Source organism: Euprymna scolopes, chromosome 7 (genome assembly GCF_053919585.1).
Source record: "Euprymna scolopes isolate OS-2025 chromosome 7, ASM5391958v1, whole genome shotgun sequence".
Lineage (NCBI taxonomy): Eukaryota > Metazoa > Mollusca > Cephalopoda > Sepiida > Sepiolidae > Euprymna > Euprymna scolopes.
In genome coordinates, this window is record NC_136488.1 from 130504957 (window position 1) to 130512145 (window position 7189).

Genomic DNA, 7189 nt, shown 5'->3' on the forward strand with positions numbered 1-7189 from the left:
AAGTCACTATTCGCCCATGCATGGGATATTGTTGTCACATCTGGGCTGGTGCATCTGCCGCTAGTCTCTCGCTCCTAGACGGGGTCCAAACACAAGTCGCCAACCTGATAGGTCTCGCATTAAAAAAACCAAACCTCAAGCTTTGTCCCTATCGCCGAAATATGGCCTCCCTGCGCCTGTTTTACAAGTATTTTCATGCAATGTGATTTGGTAGAATCAAAGTTTTTGTAGCACCCCCGCGACATGGATCCTCCTGAAAAAAATCCGATACGCAGCAAAATCCCACCCTACACTGTACAGACCCATGGATGCCGTAAAGCCTTCTACTCAAATAGATTCTTCCCTCGAACTCCTAGACTTTGGAATTCCTTCCTGCTTCCCTGACTGTACTGACATGCAGAAGTTCAAGTAGAATGCGAACACACATGTCGCTACCCAACTCCCTACATACTATCCCTATAAATTTGGTCCCAATTAGTAGCCACTTACATCCAAACGGCACTGTGATTAATTTGGGGTGGAAATAACAATAAAAAGCAGTAAGATGGGAGAAATGCGTAACTTTAGGTGGTTCCCATGTAGAAACAAAAATAAGTGTGGCAAGTTTCGTTTCTCTACTGCTATAAGAAGTGGATCAAGGTTATTACTTATTGGACGCTGATTGTATTTATGCCCCGGTTTAACTTGCTTGATCTTGACAGTCATTAAACAACCGCATAATAAGCGAATGCAACAAGCTAGCCCAAACAGAATATAAGAATATACACCAAGTGGAGAAGGCGGTACACTGAAACTTATGCAGACAACTGAATCTTGAACACGCTGTAAAATGGTGCAAGCACGAACCGGCAGCAGTACCAGAAAACGAAAGTCACTAGATCCTATGGGACCTGAATATACAGACAGATCAACTCATCGCAGCAAGAAAACCGGATGTCATAAGAGTTAGCAAAAATGAAAAGGTCCTTCCAGATCGTAGATTTCGCCTTTCCAGTAGACCACAGAGTAAATATTAACGAGACAGAGAAGCGGTGGCAAATATGCGGAACTGACTAGAGAGTTCAAAGGGATATGACATATTACGAGATTCAGCATAACCACGGCCACCGAGATACAAAAGGCCTGTTAATTGAAAAAATACCTGCAGGCAATGTAGGTAAGATTTGTCGAACTGTTACTGTTGATACTATATGACGGCATCTTCGAAAAGAGCATTAAAACATGCTAATAAAAGAAAAGAAAAGCCCCCAATTCGATTAATAATAAAACTGAACTTTATTCAATATAAAACATAAATATCATCGATGTAAAATTACGTAATTTTAAAGCAATATACAATCTAATACTGATAAAACTGAATTATGAATTTAGGGAACAAACAATGCAACACAAATAATTCTTGGCCTTCGAGACAAGACCACAGTGTAGTATCTGTTCTGATGCTACAATTCACATTTTCTGTCCTCGGTCGGTGAAGGAGAAATCCTTCATGACTGCGACGACTTTTATTTTTGTTCCTATCCAGAGTGCCCCTTATTGGGGAGCTGGATTTTCTCCACAAGACCATATGTTGAAATATTTAAATAATTATTACTTTTAACACAGAAGTTATATTTAAAGTTTTGGTTTTCTGTTCTTCTATGTTCATTTTTTTCCTCATGTTTTTCATCAAAACGTGTAGCGTATTTTCATCAGTTACATGGTTAGAAATCCTATACTCCGCTATAGTCTTCATTTTCATATCAGTGCAGATTACAGGAATTTGGAAATGAAGTTCACATAAGTACTAAAAGACAATCATACCATAATGTGAACATTGGTTAAAAACTAAGAAAATATAGTAAATATCCACGATATTATATCAGGGAGTGGTGAATTTTGGAGGGGACATTATTATTATTATTATTATTATTATTATTATTATTATTATTAGTATTAGTATTATTATTGGCTCACATGGAGCTTTCACACAAGTCAACGAACGATCCGATTGGAAACTTGTGGTGTTCTCTGGAGGTTGAGTGACAACAAATCTCCCCAGTCCGTCCAGTTCTCTTCACCTCCTTCGATAGCATTTGCAAATGAATTTGCATCATCGAAACAGCCTCTTACCATTGATTTCTCACTGGCAGTGGCCATTGGTTTATACTGGAATTTGAGTGGCAGTAAGCCTCCCCAAAGTCCCAGTTCTCTTTGCGCTTGTCCAACCGAGGTCTGGCTGGCGCTCTCTCCTCAGTCTTTCAGTCCTTCTTAACCCTTCTCAGTTCTTTGGTGTCATTTTTTTATTGGGGGGTGGTGAAACTATAGGGGGATGCATGATGGGGGTGTAGAACTTGTAGATATGCAGCTTCGGTGTTCTTCATTCCCTGTAACGCTTATTCGTTATATTGTCTTGCATTATTCTCCGCATTCAAGGGTTTTCCTTATTATTTCAGTCGTTTTCATTATCGTTAGTCGTTGTACTTTTGAAGTTATTCCTCTGATTCCAATTTCTGACATTCTTTTTTCGAAGTTTTTCGGAATTGTTCCTAGTGCTCCTACTATTATCGGTATTATTTTGATTTTCTTCATCATCCAAATCCCTTTTAACTCTCTGGCTAGTTCTGTGTATTTGCTTCGTTTCTCCTTTTCTTTTATACTCACCCTCTGGTCAGCTGGGACAGCAAAGTCTACGATTTGACAGGATTTTTCTTTCTCGTTAATTATTACGACATCTGGTCTTCTTGCTTGGATGGATTTGTCCGTCTGTATGTCCATGTCCCATAGGATTTTGTGGTTCTCGTTTTCGAGTGCTGTTGCGGGTTTATGCTTGTACCATTTGTCTGTACGTCCAAAATGCAGTTGTTTGCACAATTCCCAGTGCACCGCCCTCCCCACTTGGTCATGCCTGTTTTTGTATTCCTTTTAGGCCAGTTTGCTGCATTCACTTACTATATGGTTTATCGTTTCGTCTCTTTGTCCACAGAGTCTGCATTTGCTGTTTTCTTGTTTTTTTATCGATTCTTGCTTTGATATGGTTGGTTCTTATCGAGTCATCTTGTGCTACAGTTATTAGAGATTCAGTTTCTCGGTTTATATGTCCTTTTCGCATCCATGTTCAGGTGTCACTCACTAGGAGTTTTCTCACAAGCCATCATTAGTGATCGCTCACTGACAGTAACCTGTAGTATTCGCTGGAGACCGAGTGAAAACAAGTCTCCCCAGATGTCCAATGTCCTCCACCTCTTGACCACTCATGCAAATGATTGCGCGGTATCGCAACAGCCGTTTACCATTGATTTCTTGTTGACATCAGCCATTTTCCATCTTCCCTGCCCTTTCACAACTAGTTGGTGTGGCGTCAGTCGATGTCATTTACAAGTTTTGGGGAACTTCACTGGGGGCGTGGCCCATGCATACACGGGTTTTAATTTAATGACAGCTCCCTTATGTTTTCTTTCACTTTCTTCGTATATATCTCATACACTTTTTTTTTTTTGTAATCGAGCATGTATTTTATTGTTTGGATTTCTTTATTTCTTTATTTAAATTCGAGTCATACTTTTATTTCGTTTTCATTTTAATTTATATTTATTCTTATATTATATTTTCCACACTAATATTTTTATTTTTTGTTACATTTATTTTTTTTATACATATTCAATAAATGGTTTTGGCAGTTTTCGGCAATGAAAACCTTTTGCGTATGCGCTTTTTAGAGAGCAACCATTAATATAAAATCCGTTTAAGCAGGGTTCACGTTTCCCGAGAAGTACCTATTTTTATTGTTATTGTTGTTGTTGTTGTTGTTGTTGTTGTTATAATAATAATAATAATAATAATAATAATAATAATAATAATAATACCGAAGCTGCGTATCTACACGTTCTACACCCCCATCATGTACCCCCGCCCCATAGATTCACCACCGCTCCTCCCAATAAAAAAGTGACACCAAAGAGCTGAGAAGGGTCGAGAAGGACTGAAAGACCGAGGAGAGAGCGCCAGCCAGACCTCGGTTGGACAAGCGCAAAGAGAACTGGGACTTTGGGGAGGCTTAGTGCCACTCAAATTCCAGTATAAACCAATGGCCACTGCCGATGAGAAATCAATGGTAAGCGGCTGTTGCGATGATGCAAATTCATTTGCAAATGCTATCAAAGGAGGTGGAGAGAACTGGACTGTCTGGGGAGATTTGTTGTCACTCAACCTCCAGAGAACACCACAAGTTTCCAATCAGATCGTTTGTTGACTTGTGTGAAAGCTCCATTTGAACCGATAATAATAATAATAATAATAGTGCTTGTGCAGTGTACGCACCGTGCTATATTTTATATAGGATTTTCAAGTAAAGTTTAATCTTATGGTATTTTGTTTTCAATAAATTGGTAGGTTAAAGTGCAGAATATGTAGAAAGCTCCCTCGCCCTGTTAAGAATGGCTTTCTAAATAAAGTCATTATTTCAGCACGGTAGGTGCACGGCACAAATACCAAACAATATTTATTTATAAGATAACCACAAGAAAATATGTGAACTAACATTTAATGTACTCTTTATTTTTAGTTCATATCCAAACTTTAAAACTGATTAGTTAATGAATTTTTAAGATGAATTTGTCTTTGTATCTCTCAGGATAGAATAGAGAATTTCCTATTTCATTTCCCATTTCAGTCATGTAAATTATTTACAGATAAACTGTTATAAACCAAACAAATAAAAAGTTTTAAGTTTTAAATATATTTCAAATATCGACCGCTTTAGTTTTAAAAAAAAACAACAAAACAAAAAAACATTCGTGAAAAATGCTTCTAACTTTAAAATATTTGGAAATACTCAATGAGAAGTGTTATATTATTAAAAGAACGAACTGAAAAATATTGTCATATAAAAATTGTTTGTTTTTACAATATAAAATATAAATAAAATGAAATATTTAACTTCTTTTGGTAGAAATAAAAGTTAAAAAATCAAGTTCATTTACTGCTATATTTTGTTCGATTAAAATTATCCCAATGTGCAATCATAATAATTGCAATTATATAATTGTGGTTGAACACTAGAAACTTTAGGAACCTTTACCTACATGTTGATCTGGTACTGACGTCACGCTGTCATGTTCACCGGCCTGCTCTCTTGGTAGCCGTGGCATAACACTCATAGCACTGGGAGCAATCCCGGAAAAACCTTTGCAAAAGAATGAGAGATTGGAATCAAAAGAGGTGGCTTAGAAGATACAATGGATAACAATAATGAAAACGGCTGAAATATTAAGGAAAACCCTTGATTGCAGAAACTAAAGCAAACATATCGTATAGGTAAAACACAAAGAAACCCCACATGGAATCATAAAAACTGAAACTATATCATTGTAAGTTTCTCACCCCGCAAAATTATAGTGTCAGTATAAACTGGCGCCAAACAAAATAATTGAGAAGGGTCAAGAATAATGGAAAGACTGAGGAGAGAAAGCACTAACCAGAAATCCACTGGGTGGCAGCGAGGAGAACTGGAACTTTGTGGAGGCTTATTGTTAACCAAATTTCAGTGAAGACTAATGGCCCCTGCCAACGAGAAATCCGTGATGAACAGCTATTGCAGTGGCGCAGATCTATTTGTGAAGGTTTCCGAGAGAAGTGGAGAGTACTGAATTTCTGGGGAGACTTGTTGTCATTCAGACTCCAGAAAATGCCACAAGTTGTTCTCAAAGATAAATCTTTGATAATGGCCTGTGTGAAATCCTAGCAAGTAAACAACAACAATCACAATAATTATAACAACAACAATAATAATAACAATAATAATAATGATAACAATAATGATAATAATAACAATAATAATAATAACAACAACAATAATAACAACAATAACAATAATAACAATAATTATAATAATAATAACAACAATAATAATAATAATAATAATAACAATAATAATAATAATAACAATAATAATAATGATAACAATAATAATAATGATAACAATAATAATAATAATAATAACAATAATAATAATACTAACAACAATAATAACAACAATAACAATAATAACAATAATTATAATAATAATAACAACAATAATAATAACAATAATAATAATAATAATAATAATAATAAAAACAATAATAACAACAAAGTCCTAGTAAGTAAACAACAATAATAATAATAGCAACAACAATTATAACAACAACAATAATAATAACAACAGCAATAATAATAAATACACAACAATAATAAAACAACAGAAATAATAATAATAATAATAACAATAATAACACCAACAATAATAACAACAACAGTAATAATAATTATAATAATAACAATAATAACAACAATAATGATAAGAATAACTTCAATAATAATAATAAAAACAATAATAATAATAACAATAATAACAATAATGACAACAACAATAATAATATTCACAACAATAATAACAACAACAATAATAACAATAATAATAACAATAATAATAACAACAATAATAACAACAATAATAACAACAACAATAATAATAATAATAATAATAATAATAATAACAATAATAAAAATAATAACAATAATAATAATAATAATAATAACAACAATAATAATAACGACAATAATAACAACAATAATAACAATAATAATAATAATAATGATAATAATAATAATAATAATAACAATAATAAAAACAACAGAAATAATAATAATAATAACAACAATAATAATAACAACAATAATAATAATAACACCAACAATAATAATTTTTTTACATGGGGGTCACCACTTATCAAGGCCCGAAGGCCACTCAGGGATAAGGGTTATTGTGTATACAGTAATCAATGAGATAGTATTGTAGTAATCATTAGTATTGGGGGTTTTGATAGAGTGTCTTACTTAAGGGGGCGGTTTGTCAGGAGTTTGTTTATGTTGGACTTGAAGACTTCCAAGTTGTAGTCAGGTGGGAAACAGGCAAGCGGCAGAGAGTTCCACTGGCGTGCAGTTCTAAGAAAGAAACTTTGCTCATGGAATTTACGTTTGGATTTAGGCACATATAAAGAGTGGGGAAAATTATTGACCGTAGTTTCAGCCAGGCGGGTGTTTCTCGTGAAAGATTGGCGAGGGGGGACTAGGGATTGGAACTCAGACGCTACAACTATATATACTTCATGCTTACAAAAGTAAAGACGAACATTTGAAAGAAGAAAAAAACGCATCGTTCCGTCAAGCA